Source organism: Falco biarmicus, chromosome 12 (assembly GCF_023638135.1).
Source record: "Falco biarmicus isolate bFalBia1 chromosome 12, bFalBia1.pri, whole genome shotgun sequence".
NCBI classification, from domain to species: Eukaryota; Metazoa; Chordata; class Aves; order Falconiformes; family Falconidae; genus Falco; species Falco biarmicus.
The window spans coordinates 5,016,579-5,041,815 of record NC_079299.1 but is presented as its reverse complement, the minus strand read 5'-3'; the positions used below and the strand labels follow the sequence as shown (position 1 = coordinate 5,041,815).

At 49.7% G+C, this 25,237-nt stretch overlaps 1 long non-coding RNA gene across 7 annotated transcripts in view; it reads right to left on the bottom strand.

Moving 5' to 3' along the window:
- LOC130157719 (uncharacterized) overlaps window positions 1-24,637 on the bottom strand; it is a 29,820-nt gene extending 5,183 nt beyond the window's left edge. For 2 of the 7 annotated variants that reach the window (XR_008824986.1, XR_008824990.1), the window contains exon 1: window positions 23,645-24,509. This is a non-coding gene — a long non-coding RNA (uncharacterized LOC130157719). The other 5 variants (XR_008824989.1, XR_008824991.1, XR_008824988.1 and 2 more) reach the window with 5 other exon arrangements.
- Window positions 24,638-25,237: the final 600 nt, after the last annotated feature.

Sequence of the window (25,237 nt, the reverse complement as noted above, 5' to 3'; positions counted from 1 at the left end):
GTGACAGCAGAGCTAATTACACCTCCTTGGGTCACCGCTTCATTTTACATATCTCTGTCGAAAGTGTATTACCGCCTGCCAGATAAAACATTTTAGCACTTGGTGTCAGTGGAGGATTAACCCCTTCTCCCACCATGGCTTAAGAGGAAGGATGTTGCTACCAACCCCACTTGCTCGAGGGACAGGGAAAGCATCTCCCATCTCCCCTCGGGCAGTGTCATTGCTGGACCATTGCCAGCAAGTTTTGGTCTTGCTTGGTGTCAGTGTCTGAAGGGCTCACGGATGGCTATGTGCTATGCACCGCTCCCATGGTGGGCGGTCAAAGCTTTGCAACCTCCTGGAAAACCAAAACGGCTCCTGGAGGGAAGGCGATGATTGACGTACTGAGAGCGGACGATGCTGCGGCAGCAACAGAAGTAATCACAGAGCGAATTACTGCTTGTACAAGATGGTTTGCATATGCAGGCTTTCACAGGTGCAACGGTCTCCATGCATTGGCTTGCTCTCAGGCCAGCGTGAGGTGTCCCTGCGCATCTGCAAAGCTGGAATAGAGAAAAATGGGAAGCGACTGCCCGGCACAAGACTGCACAGGAGGAAAGCAGCCAGCTGCGGGCTGATTTGAGCAGGAAGGATTTCCTAAGCGCCCTCCCAAAACAGAGGTGTATCTGCGTTATTAAGCAAGCGTCATGCAATCTTAACTCCTGGTTTGCACCACATCTGTAGGAAGAGACGGGGCCCAGCACGGACAGAGAGACACCCACGAATCACTGCATGACCTGGGGGGGCGTGCAAAACCCTGGGCCTTGGTTTGCTGTTGCAAAGGGATGCATGGATGTGTTGGTAATGCCTGGGAAGCAAGAGCTGTTGGAGGAAGAGAACACAAACACCACGAGTATGTTTGTGAGCGGAAGCCTGTGTCTAGGGTGCCCGCTGCGTGCCGAGTATGTTGGTAAACCCCAGCAGAGCCTGTGCCCACGTGGCTCCAGCCTTTTGTACCAGGACAGCGATGCACCTCACCCCGGGATTCACTTCTGCCATGGAGACACCCTGGCACATATATATATAAGCTGGTATATATAGGTGTTGTGGTTTAACCCTGAGTCTCAACCAAGCTCAACGCAGCCACTCGCTTACTCTGCCCTCAGTGGGATGGGGCGGGGAATTGTAAAAGTGAGAAAACTTGTGGGTTGAGATAAAGACAGTTTAATAGGTAAAGCAAAAGATGCACACACAAGCAAAGCAAACCAAGGAAATTTGTTCGCCACTCCCCATGGGCAGGCAGGCGCTCAGCCATGCCCAGGGCAGCCAGGATCCATCACACGTAACAGGGACTCAGGAAGACCAACACCATCACGCTCAATGTCCCCCCCTTCCTTCTTCTTCCCCCAGCTTTGTATGCTAAGCATGACGCCATATGGTATGGCATATCCCTTTGGTCAGTGGGGTCTGTCCCAGCTGTATCCCCCCCCAACATGCTGTGTGTCCCCCAACATCTTGTGCCCCCCAGGTGACTCGCTGCTGGGGCAGTGTGTGGAGCAGAAAAGGCCTTGGCACTGCGCAAGCACTGCTCACCCATAACTAAAACATCCCTGAATTACCAACACCGTTTTCTTCACAAATCCAAACCATAGCCCTATACAACGTACTGCAAAGAAAATCAACTCTATCCCAGCCAAAACCAGCACAACAGGAGAATGAATGAGGACAGAGACAATACTGAGGCTGTGCTAGATCAGCTGCGTGCAGACAAAATGTGTCACTGACAGCAGGCTGGCCATGGAACACTTCAGCCCAAAGGTGAAAAGCAAGCCCAGGTAGCCCTGGTACCCAACAGGTCCAAGGAACAGAGACAAATTCCAATATATTGCAGGATAATGTGACTTTTCCCTCCATCGCAGCTTCAGCCACAGTGCAGGGCAAGCAGGTGAGAGCCCTCAGCAACGCACCACACATGTCAGCCAGCCCAGGGAGCCTTCCAGGAAAGCCCTTTCTCTAAGGGCAAAATCTGTTCAGCATCCACCACTGGGCCACCTTCCTAGCAGCAGCACTTGCCCAGCTGTGGACGCTTGCAGCCGTGTCTGCAGCCAGTCCTAACGAACGCGCAGCTGAGCCCAGGGCCCCAGGGATGGCAGCACAGCCATGGGGACAGCGGCACGGCCATGGGGACAGCATGGAGTGGCCAATGCCAAGCATAAGGGATACGCTCCTCGGCGGTGCAGCTGCCCCGGCAGTTGCTCCCAGCTCTCCTTGTCCCAGCAGCTGAGCACGGCCCAGCTGGATATGGAGGGAAGGGGGAGACAGCCCCCCTTTGCAAAGCTGATTCCAGACACGCTGCCCTACGCACGCGGCTGCAAAGAAGGACCATCAGGGCTCAGCTCATCAGAGCTGGGGTCACACTGGGGATGCAGTGGCAAGACCATAATGGGAGCTGGCATTTAAGACAGAGGTGGGAATGGTGTCCTTATAGAAATGCTTGGTTTGGGTCCTGTTTTCCTCCCTTTCCCCCTCTTAACTGCTCCAGAGGTCCAGGGGAAATGTGCACTATTGCCTGCAGAAGGGAACAGCGCAGCTGACCAGGTGGTGGCTTCTCCACCCGTGGGAGAGCCCACACTCATGCTCAGGTTTTCCCAAAGCCACTTGGAGCTATCAAGTTGCATATCAGAGGGACTGACGTGGTCCTGAAATTACAACATCTGATTACTTGGTGCCTTAATGTGCATAAGGCAGAACAACGTTGACATTCCCACTCCTGAGACGAGGAGCAGAGATACAAAAGTATTTCCCCAGGGAAGCCTTTGTCAGAGCAGGGGCTAATGCTCCACCTCTGCTCCATCTTCCCTTTTCAATCAGGGATGTCCATGTACTTGACTTCATGGAGGTGGGATGCAGGTGTCATAGTATGACAGCAGCAACGTGTCTCCCTCTCTCAGGTGGCCTGTGATGCCCTGGAGATTTGTCCTTCCCCCAACTTTCTCTTCTTTCAGTCTCAGTAGGTCTGGCTAGTTTGATCTTTTCTCACAGGCCATGCTCCTGGTACAGTGTTTTCCTTTTTCATAACGTCATCACAATGCTGACTCACATCAAGTTCAAGTGTTACGTAGGAGGCTTAGAAATGTCCTACCTGAGACATGGGAACTGGCTCCAGTCTGAAGACAACTACAACTCAGGCCTCTCCCAGCCATGACACTGGCTTCAAAAATAAATCCTGTGGGTTAAAATCAGAGCGTACCTCAGATACACCTTCAGGTTTCTGAGCCACTGAGGTCAGAGCTCCTAAAGCTGGATTTTTCATCATTTTAAGTGAGAGCTGAGATTTGTCATCCAAATGACATCTGATGATACAATTTGAAGCAAGTACACACATTTTGTAGAGTTTCTAACAAGCTTCCTCCACCGGCAGGTACTTCGATGTCCTGTGCAAGGAGTGGTCACTGTATGTGCCTCGCTCCAGCCCTGAGATCCTACTTTACATGTAGGTGACATACCAGCCCTTGCAATGATGGAGAAACACGGCGGCCAGCAACAGCCAGGGCTCTGTGCTGCTGCAAGCTGTGACCCTCTGGGAATCCCACCTCGGTAACATGGAGCAGGGATGGTGAGTGCAAATCTGCATTAGCTCGGCCTGAGAGAGAAAGGACACCAGACGGACTCGGCAAAGCTTATGTGAGGAGTGGTTCCAGGCAAGCCCGTGGTGCTAACCACTGCCAGCGTGTGTGTGCATGGCACTGTGTGAAGCCTCTTGCTTGCCAGCTCCTCCTGTCCCTAATGCTGCAGCAGCTCCTGGGGGCTGCACGGGGTCTGCGGAGAGAGCTGGGAGCCAGGCTGGACTGGATTTGGGATCGGCGAGGGAGAAGATCAAGGAGCAACCTCCACAACCTGTTGTGACTGCAGGGGCAGATAAAATAAAAGCACACCCTCCCTTGCTCCAACAACCACCATCCAGCTGAGGAGAAGCGAAGTCTTCTCTTGCAAACAAAACCTCTTTCCTCTGCCATCCCCAACGCCGCTTCGCTTTGCAAAGAAAGGCTGCTAATGCGCTCACCCGTTGACAGAGCAGACTCGAAGTACAGTTTATGGCACCTACTGTATTCTCCGCTCAGAGCTATAAAACAATATTCACTTAGCTACCGTGCAGAGCTTGGCTAGTACAGCCACATCCAGAAGTATCCAGCAAGAAAAAAAAAAAAAAAAAAAAAAAGAAAAAGAAGCTATTAAAAAACACTCACATACAAGCCAGGAAACATCTTATTATAGACCTCAGTTTGAAGAAGGGAAATTAAAACCCCACACCCACACTCAGCATATGCCCGGCTATATTTGTCTGATCCATTTATTATCCTAGCCAATGTAATTTCAGTGTTGCAGTACTCCAGTCTTTCACACTACCAAAAAAAAAAAAAAAAAACCCCACAAAAAAAACCCAACAACACACAACAACCCGATGCACAAGATGCCATCGCTGGTTTACAGCTGTGGCCTTATCCTGTTTCTCTGAACATTTGCTGATTTGGCATCAGCACTATATGGAGGGGAGCGGAGGGCGGGGGCTGGGATCTGACTGGAAGAGGTGGATCTTCCGATGCTTACAGCAGCACCCTGTCGGAAGCTCAGCTATTTATTTGCGCGCTGATCTTTAAAATTGTTGTGGAGAAAGCATCGCTTTGAACCGGTTCCTTTGCTAAAGACGTACCTTGTGCATGCGTTCCTTGGGCTGCGGAATTGAAAATACAAGCTCTGGCAATGACACGCCACACATACAAAGTTAAATATGCAATGGAAAGCATTACAGCTCGGTTAGTTATTATTCCCATAGTGCAAAAACTGGAAATCGATGCTGTGAGAACTTTAAGAAGAAGTAAGAAGCCTGGCGCTGGATTAAAGAAGCGTGCACGTCCACAGGTAAGGGTGGAAGAAACCTGGCCATGTTGTCGGCTGAGGTTCTCCAAAGCCAACTGCAGGTGTAGCCATGCCAAAATCAGTGGCGAGCCTGCTGCCTCTGCGGGAGAGGTGCCCCCCAGGGTGCTCCATGGCTCTCAGCAGGAGGGAGGCTGTGCTGGAGCCCTGCCCCTGAGGCAGGTTTGCACCAGCTCCTCTTGCACCAGATGGATGCTGGAACATCACAACTTCATGAGCTGAAAGTGCTCTGTTGGCTGGAAGAGCCAAAATAGTTTGGGTAGCTACTTCTGCGTCCTTGATGCAGCGAGCTTATACAGGGCTCTGCGACACTTGCTTTTATTAATAGCCTGGATGTCCTGAGCATTTTTCTTTTTTGGTTCTCACGAGTTATTTTCACTGCACAACTTCCCATGATCACTCAATTTTGGGAGCTGATTAGGCCAACTGGTGGGATAAATCCCCACAGATGAAGAAAAACAAAACCAACCCACACCCAGAGAATCAAGAGTGTTTCTATAAAAAGTTAGGAACGTGTGCATAGCATTGTGGGTACAAACAAGAGCCAGCACGTATCTGACTGTCCTCTGCTGAGAAAAGCTCACTCAATTACATGGAGCTTTAAATAAAAGAAGATGCTGGTTGTGCACCATGTGCCACTTTTGATGGTACCTGGCCCTTGCTCCCCTTCTGTAAGCACTCAAGGTGTTGCTCAATGTGGGCAAGGGAACAGCATTTCCATGCTAGTTCTGTTCTCCCGGTTGTAACAAAGTGCTAGGGATCAGATCTATCTGCGACAGGCTCATGGGTGAAAATCGGCCCTCTTAATACTTTGGACATCCTAGGAAAGACCACTGCACAGGGAGGGAAAGCCCTCTCATGGCGCAGTGAGTGCTGGACCAGTGGGGAAGCGCTTTTGGGGTGAACGCATTTGCTTTATTGCTGTAGCCTGCCTAGGCAGAGATGTCAGGTTGCACAGCTATAGCAGCGGTGCTAAACACCTACAGCAACATCTCGGTCCTGTAAACATCAATTGCAAAACCTTCCTGGATCCTGCGCTCTAGCCAGGCCATGGAAACAGCAAATTTTGCAGACAAAGCTAGCATTAGAGAAGAGCTACAGGAGTTATTGCTCAGTAAGAGCTTCCAAAGGCCTTTGGGGCTTGTTTCCTCCAAAACCGAGGTATCGAGGGAGCTCGCAGAACACCTTTGAGTGGCTTGGACAACACAGGGGTCTTCACGAAGAGCCCACGCAGACTAGCAGGGCCACAGCGTTTTGCTCCGTGGAGGTGTAAACCTACTCATGCCCCCTCCTCCCGCACACATACCAGCAGGGCCAGCTTTTATAAACACACGTACCTGTGTTGGTATGTGCAGAGGTACCCACTAAAATAGAGCAGCCACCCTAAAGAGGATGCACTGCACACATCCCTGGGGGGCATGCATGCCACAGCAGCCTACACCAAAAGATAACTCTTTTTGCCTAGCCTATGAAGCGAAACGCTTAGGAGCGTGCTCCGTAACTCACTGCGCAGGTAGTACCACATCATCATCAACCACACGACTGCAGACCGCCTCCCGCTCCCACACTCAGCTCCTATCCTGGATCGTGATCCCTCACTGAATACAAACTCAGGATTTTACTTTACACCCCCCCGTTTGCCTTTTTATCGTACCGTACTCAGACCGCTCCAAAGGCAGGTCCGTTAATATTCTCAGGGATTTTTATCTCATCTTTGTGTGTTAACGGGGCAAACACCAGCAGCCCAGGGAGAAAGCCTCCTTGCCTCCAGCTCAGGTATTTGGACACAGACCCGCCAGCTGCCAAAGTCTTACTCAGTCCCTGGCTTGGACTTGCATAAAGCATATAAAATCTTCTGGGAATTTCTCTACAAAATCCATATGAGCATATGCAAATTACCTCCCCCCTGCCAGAGGTTTCACATAGCATAACCTAGAGGTACTAGGCTGGCAAACAGACCAGACCACAACACATTTCAAAATTCCCAGCAGTATAAGAGGTATTCTAGAAGAAATTTGCCAGAATTTTAACTGGGGAAGAACACCAGATTTTTATTACTTTTATTTTCAGAAATGTCTGAATGTCTCTAAATAAATGAAATATATATATATACATATGGAGGTGGAAAAAGCCAACCTGAGATATGTCAGGCTGGTGGCTGATTCCAAAGCAAGGGGAAAGCAAATGATGGTACCTGCACGCAAACAGCTCAGCCTCGCTACACAAGAGATAAGGACCACCTGATGGCACCTCCATAGCAGCTATGGATCCTGTCATCACAGCACACCTGGGACACAGGGAAGGGCTCCCCACATTTTGGTGTCCGTGGGCAAGCCATACACCTGCTCTGATTCATTGAAGTAGTGTAAAAAGTGAATCTGTTTAGTGCCCAGTCTGCCAGACTGTGCTTTCTCCCTGATGTATATGACCACAGACCGAATGTGCGTCCCTCCATGTGATGGGTGTGCATGCTGCTGCAAGAAAGACAGGAGAGACCTGATCTACAACAGCATCCAACGCTGTTGAAAAGACAGGGAACTGGAAGATACTCTCTTCACAGCCACTAACAATATGGAAGTTTTAGCACCACCCTCCACATAGCTAAGACAAAAATAACCTTTCTATAAATGCACCACTGTATTCCGAGGTCGAATAAGACTCCCAATAAAATCACTCCCAAGCATTCAGAAAACAATTTACTGTTTATCCCACTGAAGAAAGCTAGTCCCTAGTTTTTCCTTGTCTCTTCTCACTAAGGCTCTAAAGCCCCTGGAGGATAACTATTACGATAAATTGCATAACCAATTACGTTTCAGGGCTGTACATCTCCATCGCAGAGTATGGAAGCAGTGTAAGGCTGTCTGTTTTCATGAGCTATTTCAAGACGGAGCGGACAGCCCTGGCTTTCTCAGAATCCATCAGCGTCCCAGTAAATGTTTGTTACTAAGCATGCATGCACACACACCACGGCACGTCTCTCCTTGACCTGATGGTTCCCACACGTTCCCCCCCAAACAGACCTTTCTCTTCACGCCAGAGGACAGCCAAGAAGGTGTTCCACTTGAGAAGGTCTGATAGCAAAAGGAAAGAATTCAGCTCATCCCCATGGTGGGCTTCCAACTTTGATCTCCTTGAAAACCACTGCATCTGGTGATCATCTGTGGTTAAAAATGGCTTCCCAGGAAGAAATGCTCAGGCTTAGCAAGGGGAGGTCAGTTATTTTTAACCGAAACCCATTCCACCTTGGTGTCTCAGGAAAACAAGCGTGTTCAGCAGAATCGGTTCTTTAGAGTCAACATGTACTATCACAACATAATGTTACTTTTGGCAACCAAACCAGTATCACCTACTTGCCCGGGCTCATCCACGTACAGCATGGCTGCCAAGGGAAAACAGGATGAAGAAAGGATGACACATTATTAATCTCTAACCACGCATGTTCAAAGTGCAAATGGAAAGAATGAACACCCTTGACACTACACTCCCCTGTTTATCACTGGAATAAATGAAGCCCTGGCTGTGACCCGGTAACTTTCCCCATAGCACGACTAGGCCTCTGTCCTAAGCAGAGGGTCAAGGAGAGCTGTGACTCCAAACCTCTTCAGCTCCAGAGCTTCTTGGCTAGGACTGCTAATCACAGCAGTGGCAGGGATGCAGGGATGCAAACTGGGCTGTACCAGATGACCCACAACTCCCACTGCAAGGCAACTGAGAGCAAAGGCTCAGTGTCTGGACTGCCTACTCTACAAGACAACCTAAACAAAAAAAAAAAAAACCAAAACAAAACAGTAACCCATAGAATGAAAAACTTTCCCTCATCCTTTCTTCCCCCTGTCACGGGCACGTGGGAAGAAAGGGGAAACACTGCCCCAGCTGCACCTCTCTGCTCTGGTCAACACCCCGCCTTGCCTGTGAGGTAGTGGAGCTGGGATGCTGCTTTGCCATCACGTGCCTTGTGCAGAGCATCCCGTGTAAACACGGCAGATCTTGACTTTGCGCTGCTGAGCTGTGCAAAGGCGCCTGAGTCATGGCTTCGCTGTGATTGACAGCCCTCCGCTCCACAAGCCTCCGGAGAGCTGAAGCAGGGGGAGTTTTGTAAGCAAGGATGTTATGTAAGCCGATCGCTATTTTTGCTCAAAGTTTAGTTCTGTACCCTACGAGACTAAAAATACATGCACACAAAGCTAAAAAGAACATGTTTCTAAAACTCATCAATCAGCCGTGCCCTTTCTCCAGCAATCTTCTTCCTGGTGGCAGCATCTACCATAGGTTTATGTGCACTGTGAAGATCGAGGCTCCTCCTTCATAACCAGCCTCCTCCACTCCCTTCATCATCCTCCGAGACCACAATCCTGCACTCAGGACCACAAGCACTTTGGTCACAAAAATGTAGCAGCAACATTGCAGCACAAAATAAGATTAACTTAAGGTAGCCACAGGCAACTGCTGCAGCTCTGCAACCAGACTGTGCTCAGTGCCCGGCAGCCCTCACCTGCTGGCTGCAAAGTCCTTTCTGCAAAGCAACAGCATTGTGACCCCAGATGACAGGGAAGAAGGATGTCCTGCGAGCCAGGTGAGGGTGGCACAAGGGGCTGTGAGCCCACCGGCAGCTCCATGGTGAACAGCTGCTTTGTTTTAGCAGAAGTCAGTGCTAGAAGGAAGCAAGAACCCCGCAGGTCCATCCTCCTGTCTCAGAGCAGCACGTAGAGGGGACCAGGCAATGCAGCATTATCGCTTCTCTGCTCTGCTCTGCCCACAATTTTCGGAGCGATCTTGAGTCAGTACCTTAGGCACAGATCCCCACAAAGGTCTGCAGAAAGGCCTTCAGGAGATGGCCAAACAGCAAAAGTCAGTGTGCCTCGGTTCCTCCCTCCGTAAAATTCAGGTGGCAGCATAGCCCTAGCTGCCCCAGCGCTGGCATTACACATTTCTTGTTCACTGGGACATGACCAAGGAGATGGGAGCAGGAGCCAAAATGAACTGGGTGTAGCTCAGGCACAAGCTAAGCCTTTGCTTCTGTCCTGTGAAACTTCTTACACTGAACAAATCAGGCCTGTTATCATTTAGATGCTTTGAAAAAAACCCACTGAACTTCTAGGAGATCATCTACTGTCAGTTAAAGACTTCAGGCAGTTAAAAGATATTTGCTAATTCTGGTGCTCTGCTAGGTCCAGACATCTATCCCTGCTGGCAGGTCTAATGAGGACTTTGCTCTGCACAAGAAATGGTTATTCATCATGAGATCTCCTTGCCCCTTATGTAAATGTTCTGCTCTATCTCAGAAGAAAGGACAGGGGGCGGGGGGTGGGAGTGGGGAAGCTATAAATAAAGAGTAAGTGGCTATTTTTGGAAAAGAATTTTCTTCCTGGTATATGTGTCTTCGTTCGTGAGTAAATAATTATCTTCTGCATTTCTGTCAGCTTATCTAATCTCTTAAACAAATACCAAAGTTGATAGTTGGTTGCTTTTGGGGTTGTGGGTTGGTTGGTTTTTTGGGTTTTTTTTATGGCCTGGTTGTTTTCATCAGTCTCTCCAAAGGATTCTTTCAGGGTCAGGTTGTCCGAGCACCACCACATGTCCTAGTCATGGTAATCAAGCTGTAACTGATGCACAAGGCACAGTCTGGCCCTTGGAGTCATTGCTTGATCCCGTGTCCTGTAAGGACATAATTCCCTACAGCTATCTGCCTGTACGTTATACATAGAGATATAGATACCAGCTTATTGCCCCTGCTTTAATCTCACTCACCATCGTGCTACCAGGGTACACATGGGGGTGATTTTTGGCTGTGGGGAGCCACCACCCACACCACCAGTCCTCCTGCCCATCACCACCCTCTGAAGCACACACCACTGCCTCAGGGAAGGCTCTTTCCGAAGTTATGAGGTAGGGAAGAGCCACCACCCACACCACCAGTCCTCCTGCCCATCACCACCCTCTGAAGCACACACCACTGCCTCAGGGAAGGCTCTTTCCGAAGTTATGAGGTAGGGAAGACCACCGGCTGGGTGTCCCCAGAGCAAGCCAGCATACCTGCCCTGGGCGTGCAGGAGCAGGCAGGGAAAAAAAGAGATTTCAAAGAAAATGAGGGAGCTGCAGTTACAGCTGGATGAGTACCTTGGGGAGGGGAACAGGCAGGATATATATAAAATGAATAGCAGCTTTAGGAGCAGCAACAAGCTGCTAATGGCAATGGAAAAACTCTCCACAAGACACAGCAGCCTCCTGTGTGCTGATAAGAGATAGGGTTAAGTGAGTGGAACATCACATGCCTGGACCATTCATGGCCCTCCTTCCTGCGCAAGCAACAAGCTCTAGAGGTTGATAACACAGGAATGTCAATGCTGAGCTAAAAAAAAAAAAAATAAAAAAAAACCCCACACAAACAATCCTGTGTGCTGCTTTAAATATTCCTAAGAACTTGGGGCTTGTTCTGAAAGCATCTGATTCAAAGCTTGGGGAGGGCTCTTTGCTCAGCTTGCGATAACACCTAACACTGCGTCCCAGGCTGGACAGCAGGCAGAGGCGAGGGGCTGGAAACACCGCTGGCTTTGCTGCACGTCAAATCATTCTCACCAGGAGCAAAGAGATAACCAAGAAGAGACAGAGAGAAGAGAATAACTCAAATGCCAGATTTGCTAAGACGTTAGCAAGCATGTTATGGGGCAAAAAAAAACACCTACAAATCTAAAAGTGATTGTCCTACTGGTGCCTTGTTCTTTATGTCCTTGTCCCCAACCTTTCACTGCTGCCCAGTGTTAAAGACATAAGCCTGTACAGACCTCGGGTCTGACAACAGACATCACTTCCTATGAGCAATCATCAAATATATAGTATTTTTGTAACCAGCCGATTTCCCATCCTGTTAAAATAAGTCTTCTGTCACTGCATTCAGCGGGGCCAGATGTTAAGTGCTTTGTCTGTGGTCATGCCAAAAGTCTGTGTCAGAGGAGACCAGTCCAGCCTAGTTCTCCACCAAAACCTGCAAGCTCATCCTTCTCTCAGTGCAAGAAGCCTGTATTTCCTTCATTCAGTTGCCCAAAGAACAACAACTGTCGAAGGGCTTATGCCAGTGTGGAGAATATATTGAATATTGGTAACCCAGAGTTCTGGACTCCCTTGTTCTCAGAGTTTCAGAGTCCTTCAAAGGCTGAGGAGACAGCAGAAACAGGACAGAAAATAGTTGCGTTTCCTCCCACCTGTAGTTTTATGCTTCCAGCTACCACAGGAAGGTTCCCAGGATGGGCTCCTGGATCCAGGAGCTGCAATGTCAAGTCCCCCAGACCAGCACATTGATGCCCTGATCCTGAGAGCAGCAAACACCCACGCTACAACTACAGTCAGACAGGGGCCACATCAGGCCAACAAAATCTCAGTTTTTATTAGTTATAAACTGTGATACCCAAAACTTCTTTCCTGTGGAAAAAGGACCACAGCTTATTGAAGTGCACGGTGGCAGAAAATGTTTGAGAGAGGCCACAGCCACTCTGCTCCTCTGGTTAGTTCCCCGCTGTCTGGGGCACAGGAGGAAGAGGATGCCCAGGGCAAGCAGGCAGGATGGGTACCGCACGGAGCAGGAGCACACAGGGATGCTGCGTGACTCCCTGCTGGCAGAGCTTCGGTGGCTGTGGCCAAGCACAGCCGTGCTGGGGCTAGCACTGGCCCTGTGGCTCCCAGTTGCCCTGCTTCTGGCTGGGCTCCATCACTGCACCAGGCAGGAAAGTCAGAGCTGCTTCCAGCCAGCGCTAGCTCTGGAAATGAGCATCCACGCTCACTCTGCACGAGCACACGCTGCAGGGACCAGGCTCTCCATGCACTAACATGGTGGGAAAGTAGATATCAGAAAGCAAACAAAAAACCCACCAGGCCTTCCTGTAATAATAAAAAAAAAAAAAAAAAAAAAAAAGGGATGAAAGTGTCCCAGTAGGTTCTCTGAAGCCCTGATCTCTTGCTTTCAGCTACAATGTCTTGTTTCCTGTTGCATAATGGAGCTTGGCCAAAACCCACTCTGCCATTTACCATGCTGGTGTGTCGATGCCTTTGCTAGAATAGAGGTGAGCTCTGTGAAAGTCAGCAAAACCTGAAGGGGTAAAAAGCAAGGTGGCAGCAGCTTCTCCTCCCCCACTTCCCAGAGCTGGGAGCACACAGCCACAGGGGCCAGCCAGCACAGACCTGAGGTGTCTCTGCTACCATGGGGGTTAGGGCCAAAGGCTAAATTCAGCTCATGCGCTGAAGTCAGCATGGTTTTGTGGGTGCAAGCTAGACTGGAACTTCAGTCCAGTGGTTTGAGGAGGAAGGAACAGCTTAGCTCTGCTTTAAAAAGGAAAGAGAAACAAAATAAAATGCTGACATTCCCTTGCAAATCTCAAGCTCTGCAGTAACCCTGCTGCAGTGGTTTGCTTTCCCCAGCCGACAGAGTACTGGAGATCGTTCCTACCAGGTTTAGGAGCTGGCCCCTGTGGGACACAAGCACTCTCCATCCTGTTGGACGCTGTGGTTCAAGACATTCAGTCCCCTTTCTTAAGGCTCTCTCTCCCTACAAACCCCATGAGGGGCTTCCACAGCGATGAAGCCAAAGCTTTAAACTTTGTGCAATATCATGGAGGCTTTTCCCTATTTGCTTGTCTTACAACCATAGTTTAGCACTCTGCTCTTAGTTCTGTTTGGGTAGGGACTTCCTATTGCTGTTTCCTCTCCTCTAGCATCCCCAGGCATCCCCTGAGAGTCTCTCAGCCACCCACTCACCATTACAGAACAAGCATATTGCATCCCAATTTTAACACTGTTTGGTGACTTTCCTCTGCTGTTGAAAGCAAAACAAGTTCTGTCTCACCCAAGCAGAATTACTACAACACAGAGAGGAAAACCAAAGGAGACAGAGAGGACCTCTGAGCAGAAGGAGGATTTCCAGCAAGTAAGCAAAATGATGATCACTTAGCGCAGCATCCAGCCAAACACCGCCTGCTCTCCTAGGCTGCTCCAGGACCAGCTGTTGTACCCCACCATCACTTATCCACGCTCTGCCACCAGCTCAGATGACGAGTACATCTCACCAACTTGATTTTCTCCTATTTGTTAACCACATCATTTCTTTTCAGTCGCTGCCTGCAGCCATACCTGTTCTCGAGGGAGTTCTGGGCAGGCAGGAGGGTCTGGTAGGTTGGGCAGACTGCAATGCCTGGCCACTCACATTGTTGCCCTGGTGTCACTAGCAGCAGAAAAGGTGAAACCTGCATTTGCCCTAATGCATTCTCAGCCAGTGCAATCCCTTCTAATACTGTTTGTGCTGTTCTTGGCTCACCCCCTTGCAGAGGGCTTGCAGCACTACCAGCATATCCATATGGAAGTGTCACATTTTAGCCCACCAATGACACCTGTTTTGTATTTCTTAGTGCCGGTGAGCGGTCTTGAACAAAAGTCGTGCTTATCACCCATGGCCAGCAGGCAGTGTCACTCCGGAGCTGCCTGGTCACCAGCTGGGAGCATCCAGGTGTTCAGACCACAGAACCATCAGCCTCACCAGTGAGACTGGGATGGCCAAGCCAAGGAGTGAGTCAACAAGCACGTCCCCCCACAGTGTGGAAACGATGCCCATTCTAGTCCTGAAAGTGAACAACCCAAACCAGTTCTTCACCTCTGACACTGCAGAGAGGAAGGATGCTCAGGTTCCCCCCAGGCTCAGGTTCCCTTTCCAGGCAGCAACATCTTTACTAAAGCTGAATTAAAGGAGGCCAGTTAGATCAGGGAGTGGGACAAGACCAAGTCTCCTCCACACAATTTCTGCAGCAGAGTAGCCTTCAAATACTAACTGTCCTCAGATGTTTTGCGCCCAGGCCAGAACAAAAACCAGATGCCAATATCCTCAGATTCAATAATAAATCCCTTTCCCATCTGGCCTCCTCTTCTGAAAGCTTTAGAGAAGGACTGAAATCACTTGATGGTTTTCTGAGGTCTCCTGGTTACAGCTCCCCTGCTAACGCTAATAGCTCAGTGGCTTCACCCACACTGCCCAGGTGTATAAATACACCTTGAGCAGTTCTCAAGTCACTTCAAGTAATGAACGTTGGTCTTTCCATTTTCTTCTTGTACAGCTCCAGTTGATACTTGAGTTAGCAACCAAGAATGAAGAATTAAAGAGGATTTCTAGTAACCAGAGCACCACTTATACTAAACGCAGGAGTACAACTGCATGAGCTGACCAGTCACTGAATTACTGCAGAATTAATTTCAGTGCCAGCCGCCTCTGCTCTGCGCTGTGACAGTGACCTTTCAGAAGGCAGAGGAGCCAAACTTCAGCACACAAAGACCATCTCCACTCAGACACCCTTCCAAGGGACGACAAAAGGCTTGACCCAAAAATATTCTGCATAAACATTTAGAGCAGGAGGAAAATCAGATTTCCAAAGTTATTTTCAGTAGAACGGTGCAATACAGAAAAGCCAGGGCACATGCCAGTATTATTGGAACCTCGTTTCCTTTTACTTGTGTATCGTAAACTGTCTTCAGCACAAAGGGCTGAATAGCCCCAAAAGCTAAATGAAGAAAATTATTCTTCCAAGATTCTATATTTATTCTATTTATTTCCTCACAGACAAACTCCCTCATACCTGCACACGACAGTTTACCTCTGCACATCCACATTGCAGCCTATGGCTACCCAGGCACAGTTTAGACCAACCCATTCTACTTCCATCAGGGCAGAAGATCAGGCTGCAGAGGCATGAGTGTCTGCCGCTGCGCTGACCTGACCAGGGCAGGGGTTGCAGGAAAACGTTACAGCCCAAACTGCCCTGGCACCGCAGTGCCAGCCCTGAGCATGAGGCCAACCCCCCACCTTGCTCTGCCCCACAGGGACCCCCGGTCAGCCCCACACAAGGCCAAAGGTGTCCCTTTCACATCTCTTTGCAGATATTTCTGGGCAACGGTTGCAGTCTATTCAGGGAAATGTTTCCAATTAATTCCTTTTAAGGTCACTCCTTTTCCTTACTCACTCCCTGGTTTTCCTTCTTTCTTATGTCAGATCCCAACCGTGCTGCTGGACTGCAGCAAAAACCCTCAGGGGGCACCAGCATTAGGACATTTCCCTTTCCAGCTGCTCACGAGCGCTCAGAAGCAGAAAACACATGCTAGGCAGCCTGCATCTCTGTAGAAACCATTCCCTCTTGCCTCAGCATCCCCAGCCATCCCACGCCTGGAGAAGGCAGCCCGGGTGAGCTGCCACTTCCCCCTCTCGTAGCACAAGTGACCTTAGCGTGAAGAAATGTTTTCCTAGTATTCAGCCTACATTTCCCCTCGGCCAGTTTATTCCATTGTTTCTACTTAACCCTTCCTCCACAACCCCACCACCCTGAGCAGCTCTAACTGTATTTAGCTGCCATACCCATTTCTGACATGCCTCAGGTGCAAGTAATTCAGGTTAGAAACTTACATGGCACCCCTATAGACATGCTATGCCTTTCAGATGCCCCTTATTTCAGGGCTTGAATTACCCAATGATGTTCTATCAGCAAGAAATGTAGCATCAGTGGATCAAACCTACGGAGCGAGCCACTTGTGCACAAGGAATGAACTCCACATCCCCCCCTGAGCTTCCTGCTGGAGCTGCTTGGTCTGTTTGCCCCATGCCTACTCCATGTGGACAGGGTATCCCCCGCCGGAGCCCTGCTGGGCACGTAAGGACACAAGCACGGCATTTGCTTCAGGTAGAGCAGGGCCACAAGAGCTGGGAAGGGGTCAGCAAGCAGGAGTTGTGTTTGGAGTTTGCAGTTCTGTGGTGGATCTCCGCAATCCCTTCTCCCCAGAACAGAGGTATTGCTACTGGTGTGGAGCAGTCCCTCAGAAGACCATTGGGGCACCTAAGGCACAAAAAACATGGTTGTAGCCCTTTCATATCTGATGTTAAGGCATAATCCAGCTGAAAGGTATTAGCAGAGAAGGCACTGGGATGCTGCATGCTGTGCATAGTCATGTGCGCGCTGTGATTGCGTGACTGACTACCACTACCTGCAAAAAAATCAAAGCCTGTTTTTAGAAAAATCCCTGGAAATCCATTTGAGAGCAGCTTTTTCACGTTTCCTATGAATTTCTATTACTTCCCCCCTAAAAATACAAAATGTTTCTTTAAAAAAAAACCCTGAGATGTGGAGCGTTACAGGCATATTGTAGAACAATGTCTTCTGTGGGCGCCACTAACTACACTGAGCATCATTTTGTAAAGCCCAGAACTCCCTTTGCCTTGTGAGCTGTTTTTTTAAAACCATTTAATACTTGCCACAGTCTCTCCAGAAACAGCTTCATGTCCATGCCCTTAACATGGGCACGTGGACTCAGCAGCCTTACACTGACCGATCTCCCCCAAGCTTTCTTCCAAGTGATTTGCCTCCTTTCAGCCATGCAAACTTATGTCCCTGGAACTTTCTCCTTCGTCCCACACTTCTATTTTTAAGCATCAAGCGCAAGCAGAGCACTTCTTCAGCAAAACATAGTCCCAGGTTGGATCCTGTGCAAGGTGTTCACCAATTTCTTGCTGAAAAAAGCCAGCTTCATTGAAGACCGCTGGGACACACCAGAAAGTTCAAACCAGCAGGCAAGTTTCTCATTTGGAACAAAACTCAAAGGTAGGAGAGTTTCCGCTGTCCTTGAAAGAGCTTTGAAGTCTTCTGCACCAGAAGATCTGTCCTTCGCAGGAATACACCTGCTGGGAACGACACTGCTGCCTGCCAGGATGGGCAGAGTGGTGATTGATAATCCACCAAAATCTGCAGGCTTCAGTTCCCACTTCCCCATTACCTTTATAAAAGCCTGTGGATTAATTAGGAGATTCCCAGGGCTTGAGGATGCTCAGAGCACTGCAAAAGGTTAATAGCAAGACAGTTTTCAGACTGAAAGAAGGTCTGCCTACTACCTCCCTTTGTTTCCCTCCTCCCTTCCCCACCTTCCCTCCTGCTGCTTCTTTCATGAATAGGTCTTTACTGTGCCTCAAAAAAAAAAAAAAATTGCCTCTTTGATGGCCTTGCTTTCCCCTGACTGCTTGGGGCCATCGAAAGCCAGTCGGAGGGTGGCTTTTGTGACAAGGAAAGAGTCTTCCAGGCAGAGGAAGACACTGCCTGGGGCTTCTATATTCACAGCCTTTCTATTTCTGGCTCTCCCTTTTCACAGGGCTTTGTTTGCTAAACCCTACTTCTCCCCCACGAGACATTAGTGAGCATACTTACCTCAGAAGCAGAATAAACCGATAAAAAAAAAATCTCAACAACTCTGGCAGAGCCCACCCCAGAGATGAGGGGCTGTACACCTTACCTCTCAGCTTTTTTCTTTTTCCATCCAGGCAGTTTGCTGGAAAGGAGACTAATTAATAGGAATGCCTTAACGGCTTAAATCCTGCTCTGTGGACTCCAATTTGCCTCTCGAGGTGGAAAGTAGAAAGTAATCCTATTTCCAATGTAGACAGGGCTAGACTGTGCTGATACTGAGCCCAAAGCAATTCAAGAAAGGTCGCTGCAGTAATGCGATGCACAGGCTCACAAAGACCCAAGGAGCTCCAGGGAGTGGGTGCAGGATGCCAAGGTAAACAGAAGAGCCCCAGCCCCTCCCCTGATCCCTGACAGAAGGATTTCGTGCCACGACAGCAGGTCCCCCAACCTCAAAGATGCCACTGCCACCTGCACCCCCACAACAGGCTGGGTGTCGATCCCTTCCCTCCTGCCTTACACCACACAGCTCAGCCCAGTGTCAGCACTGCCAGCAGCAGATTGCACACACGGAAGCCAGTGGTCAGCCATCTCCATCCTTCACCACCTCTGCGTGCTTCCAGGCTCTTCAGCCAGGTCACTGCTTCACCAGGGCACCCCACTCAGTGCCCCCCAGCCCCCTCGGCTCGCTGGCTGCAGCCCTTCACTCCCTTAACCCTGATGCCCATCACCACTGAAGCTGCTGTAAAACCAGGCTGCAGCCACACTTTGCCATTCCTTATCTTCCCAGTTCAGAGAGCTTCCCAATGCCAGGTTTTCTCCATGCCTGTCTCACACGCAGTACAAGGATCCTGACCCAGGCACCACCAGCTCAATTTTACACAGCTTTGTAGCGTGGTGACCTATTCGAAAAGCAGGTGAGTTTAGCTGGAGCAGGGTCACACACCCAGCTTGACACCAGATTTTGAGGCAGTGCTTAAAGTTCCTTGTCACCTCATTGCCAGGATGCCCAAGATACACAGGAAGGGTAAAACATTGCAATCTCTCAAGATCTGCCTAGGAAAACATATGCCAAGGTGGATATTACCACTGTCATTCCTCATTAGCTCTCTAGATCTAATGCATCTTCTTCTGAACCTCCTTCCTAAAAATTTTCATCAGTCTTCCCGCGAAGGTCCGGTCAGGCCAGTCTCATCAGTAAAGCGTACAGTAAACTACTCCCCCATCCCCAGAGGGCTACAAAGCACCCTCCTGCAGATTTCCCATCAGTGGATCTTTTGAACATCTTTTTTCCCCAGTGTCTCTCCAAACAAGCCGGTGCTGGAGCACAAGCCTGCCTGACACCTATCCTAAGGTCAAGCCAATTATCCCGCTCCTTGCCCACAGCCACTGCAACACTCACACCTGTCACCAGCCTTTCCGTGTTTTTGCCACCCCCAGCCTTACTCAGGGAGGTTTGCGCTTTATCACTGCTGACACCTGCACAGTTACCAAAAGCACCCACCACCTTCCCAGCACTCCCTGGAATAGCGCACTTCCTTTCTGAGCATCAAGCCAGATGGTCCTTCAGCTAGGAAGTTCTCTATCTTGGGTGCAAATTTCTCCAGGATCTGGCACAGCAACATTTTGATAAAGTACCAATAACAAGAGTGTGTAGTAGTTTCCATCAACATGTGAAGTCCAGGAAGGGACCATCAAGGACTCGGTTGTAAAGCTGAGCTATTCACCAGGCTCTCAGCTACCACCAGCAAGGTTTGACCAGCCCACATGAACACACTCCCATTCCCTTCTTGTCTTGCTGGTCCACCCAGTTACTGCTTCTGATATCTAGCCCATCTCTTCCGTTCCTTTGATCTGAGCATACCGATTTCCTCATCTGGCACCAAATAGATGAGAAAACATTTGTGTGCCCAAGCGCACACCAGTATCAGCTGGTCTAACTGGAGCCATTTCTCCCGGTAATTTCCAAAGGGTCTTGCTAACACCCACTCTCGGTTCCCCAGGCACTTGCTAGGAGCCACGGCAGGAACAGGGCTTGTCAGGCAGCAGCGAGTCCTTTTATTTTCACAGAAACCGCTGAGCAGCTCTGCCAGAGCAACACTATTCCCTCGCTGCCGGCCAGTGCCTGGATGAACATTGTGGACCCGGAGGTGAAGGACTGCACAGCCCATTACCCAGCCCCCGAGCCATGCAGGTCCCAGCTGCCACGGCTCCTGACAGATCACCATGCTACTCAGAACCTTGGTCCCTGCTCTTTTTCTCCTCCAATCTCAGCTTGGAAACAGAGTGTAAAAACACATCTTCCTGTCTTCAAGTCTCTTTTTTTTTTTTTTTTTTTTCCTCCTCAGCAGATCTGCTCCTAGCCCGTCACCTTCAGGGTGCAGGGAAGACGACACTCAGCATTTAAGGAGATGTCACGTTTAACCTCGTGCATTGATGGAAGCTGGAAACACGCATTAGCAGTAGTGCTGTAGGCAAGAAGCTGAGAATAAGTGGTGTAACCTGGAAACTTCAGGCACAGCCATGGGAGGATGCAGGGATGTCTTCTTTTATCTCAGCCTAACTCCCAGAGGGCTGCGATCCTACAAACCGCTTGCTGAAAACTAGATGCGTCTTCAGCCTCACACAAGCAACAAGCTCAATCCCTTCTCCCTTAGTTAAAATAATGATTAGAGATCATTATGGGAAATATCTTGCTCCCATCTTGAAACTCCGCAGGCTTGGTGACCCTCCTGACTACCTACACGTGCAAGGGAAGCCTGGCAGTGCCAGGGCAGAAGATCCCTCCCCTACCAGCAGTACAGCAGAATCTCACGCCCGTTTTCATCATGTGGATGTACCAGCGTGCTGTGCAGATGAAAGCAGCATGTCACCGTCACTGCTGCACTTTTTGGGGAGCGGTGAAGAGGTGGCAAGGCTGAGGTTAAAGAACCAGTAATGGAAATGATACAGAAGCACAGAAGGCAGCCAGGGAAGCCAAGTAAATCTGTGGCCTCTGTAACCAGTACCGGTCAGGATGTCCCCATTTTCAGAGAAAGCCCCTAGAAGTGGGTCTTTAAAAGGCTGACTGAAGCCATCCAAAAAGCCAGGCTGGGGCTTACCAAGCCTAGTATTCTTCCTCCATGTGGACGTCTCCATTTTTACTTCCATTTAGCTGCTCAGGGCTACCTCTAGGAAATACCAGATAAAACCATGCTAAAACATGTCAGCGGCATGAAGGGAGGAACACTTTTGCCTGTCACCAGCCCCTCAACTCTTCTCCTAACCCAGCAAAGCCTAAAGCAATCTAGACACTGATGGAGAGACTCAAGATGGGTAGAGGCAAGACCTGCCATGCTGTCGGGTAGCCAGGTTGGCAGGGGAGGACACGTTTACAACTCCATAGTCCATCTGCACACCCAGAGCCCATCAGCCTTCAGGGAAACTTTGTGGTTTGGTGGGTCCTGAGCTAGGGAGCAGACCTGCATCCTCCAGGAACACATCACTGCATCCCTCCTCACCCAGAGGAGGAACTCATCTGCCCACACTGGGACACTTTTCTTGTAACTGTCTCTTGTGAGCCCCCTCCCAGCCCAAGCACTTTCTGCTGAAGTCAACACCAAAGATTTAGCTCTGACTACAGCACAGCTCCTGCCTTTATACTGCCAGTGCTGCAGGTAATACCTCACTTTCCAGGGTAAGGGGCTTTGCTACTGCACAAAGACCAGGAGATGGTACCTGCTCCAAACAGCTCAGTCTAATAGATAGAGACCTACTGTCCTCAATTTATGGAGAGTCAGTCAAAGCTCAGGAGAGAAAAGGATTTTCCTGAAAAGTCTGTGAATGTCCTCAAGACCGCATGCGTCACCACACTGCACCACCATGCTTCTGCACCCACTCAGCACCACTGACCTGCACAGCATTGTCTCTGCACCACCGAGCAGCACTTACTCTGTGGCAATTAATCTTCCGACATCCAAAATCCAGCCCTGTCACATCACTGCTGGACTGCAGGATAAGGAGCGGCAGGTTGCGATGACTGAAGCCTCATTTAAATGCAGCATGCCCACCCGCAGGAACTGCAAATACACCACATGCGAAGGACAAGCGAAGGAAGCAAAGGGATTGCTCTGAATGCTCAAGGCAGTTTAAAGGGAGCAGGCATGGAAGTTTTGCTTTAGCAGAGGCCCTGCAATCCAGCTGACACATCCAAACCCTCCACCTGGGTTGCATCCTCACTTGGATCAACACTTCGCTCCTTACAGGGTACTTCCTAATGATCTATTGATTGCAGCAGATGTCCCAGCAAATGTGTTACAGAGGGAACAACAGCCCAGGAGCAATTGCAAGTTTGCACGCTAACGCCCCACTGTTCAGTGTGAAAAGGAAAATTAGTTTTGAAGAGGGTAGGTTATTGGCAGGTCAACATGATGCTTGTCATTCTGGCACCAAGCAGCCTACCTCAGAGCAGGGGTAACATGAGCAGGTGCAGACAGCCTCCCTTCCACGATCCATCCTCAAAACCGGCATCACTGCCTAGCTCAGCTTCCCAAGGCTCCTGCTACTCTCCCAACATACCTCTGCCCTCTTCCAACAACATCACTTGGCAGCCCCAGCTCTGCCAGGGCGAGTCCCATCCCCAAACCCACCTGCCTGCCAGCCCCGGGCAGGAGATGACCCCCTGGTGAGCATGGCCAGCCAGAGCAGTGGGGCTGGGGAGCACGGCGAGGGGCAGAGCAGCTCGGCCACGCAGAGAGGGGCCTGCCAGGTGGCATTATTTGGGAGCAGGCTCTGCTGAGGAGCGGAGCAAGGACTGGATTTCTATTCCGGGGCAGTTTGTGCTTCCTGTTTGGTGCAAGAGCCTCAAAGGGGAATTAGCATTTACAGGGCTCCGGTCACGTCATCCCATTGTTCCCATGCTGTCAGGAGGCTGCCAGGGGAGAGGAAGAGAGAGACAAAGCAAAAGGCACCAGTAAAGTCGGTGATTTTCCACCTCCTGCTCCGGGAGCAGCGCAGAGAGGGGTGGTCAGAGGGCTGGGAGCGCAGCTTCTCCCTCCCCAGGCATCTTCTGACAGCAGAAAAGCAAGAAGTACAGCAGAAGGTTTTCTTCTCTGGCAATCTAGAAGTTGCAAATGCACTCTAAAGTCCTTGTAGATCCAATGACAGGAGCTTTAAAACCTTTTGAGGGATGTCAGCTTCTCAGATGGTTCAAAGCCATCCCTTCTCCAAAGCCATTATGTTTTCCGATGGACACAGATCAATGTCACACCACAAGGATGCCTGGAGCCCCCTGCAAAGGGAGGGCATGCCAGCAGGGTCCCAGTGCAGCCCAGGGGGAGGGAGCAGACCCCTCCATCCCACCCCACCCTGGTCACACACATCAGTGGGGACGGACAGGAAAGCAGAGGCCAGGAGGGAGAAGCAAACAGGGGTCTCGCAGAAGGGATTTCTGGAGAAGAGGGGAATGGGGGGCAGAAGGGTAAAGCAGATGTGGCAAAGGGAAGCCAGGAGCTCTCAGCAAGCAGCAGCACAGCATGAACAAATGCCATTTGGGGACTTACCTCAGGATGTTGCTCTTCAGTGTCACACAGCATCCCTACTAAAGAGGAAGCCAATCTGCTCTTGATGCCAGGAAGGGGCAGAGACAGCAGAAAAGTACACCAAGAAAAGACCCTGCATCAACACTTAAACCACAACCAAAGGCAAGACCTTTTACAGGCAAGACCAGCCAGGCTGAGGGATGTTAGTAAATCTCTCTCTGTTGTCTCTCATTATGTTCTTCACCTGTGCCAGGAGACACCTGCATCTCCTATGGCTGCATGAGAATGAATGCAATACAGGTGATGAAGCACCACCAAGATGATAACGTAATGGGGGCTATGCAAGTTCCCACAGAATTAAAACTTTCTGTTTCAACCCAATCAATAGCAGAAACTGTCTTGCTGATCGCTTTTTCCTAGATTTTGTACTTGTTTCCTGAATTTGTACTTGTGGGACCACCTTGACTTAGTGCCGGTTGCATCTCAGGCATCGTTTTTCCATGGGTCAGGACTCAGTCTCCCCCATAAACAGCATGAAAGCAGGCTAAGCATTTTAGGCAAAATGTGAGCAAGCCCCAGCCTCCAAGTTTTAACAATCCGCTTCAGAGAACTCAGAATTTCACCTGCAGTACTTGCTGACCTATCAAACAATCATGTAATGCTTCACTGAATGAGAACTTCTGCTTCTCTATACCTTTGGCATGGTTTTATACGTGATGTTTTAATATTTTTTGTTTCCTTTCCCCATTTCATTTCCTCTTTAAAGTCCAAGACAACTGCCTGCGTGCAAGGATAGCAGCTGTTTTATTCCTGGAATTAGCAGTCCGTTACCGGACAGACAAACACCGGGCTTTCTGCAGGAAACTCGGTTTTCCTGATTTGTTGCTGTTTTCCTTAGGCTGAAGCTAATATCTACTTAAAGCCAGAACAGACATTTGGGGGTTTGTCTATGGAAAGAAAGAGTTCACTCCTTGTCAGCAGCAATGCCCATCCTTTCAGAAACAGAAATATTTTCACTCTTTGATTTCAGCAAGACATTTTGGCAGCATTACGAATCCAAACCTTTGGCAGAATCGCACAGGCAGGGAGACAGAAAGAGAGACTTCATTGAAATATGAAGAGCAAAGGGGATTGCAGCTCAGCGTCGCACGAAGGGCGCGGGAGTCCTTCCCAGAGGTGTTTGCGGAGCCCATGCTGCACAGGCAGCGCGGGGAAGGGCTCAGGCTGCAGTACCTTGGGCTTGTGCAGTCCCGTTGAACAGTTCCTCACATCGCAACTGCTACACCTCCATAAGCAGCCTGCAGTATTGCAACACTTCATACCTCCACACACACGAAGGGGGAAACCCATTCTGGAATTTGGGGATTTCTATTTTGGACCAGCAGCAAAGCCATGGAGAGAGCATCATACATGTACCTCCCCTGTGACAGCCAACAGCTCGCTAGGAAATTATTAAAGTCACAGCTTCCGTGCATGGGGAGGCTCCTTGGGTAGCCAAAGGGCTATTTCAGAGGGCTAGAGGAAAGCAGAATTGTGCTTGCATCGCCACAAGCCTGTGGGAAGCAGAACAAATGCTGTGACAAAGCTTATTTTTTGCCTCCAGGAGGCAGGAGA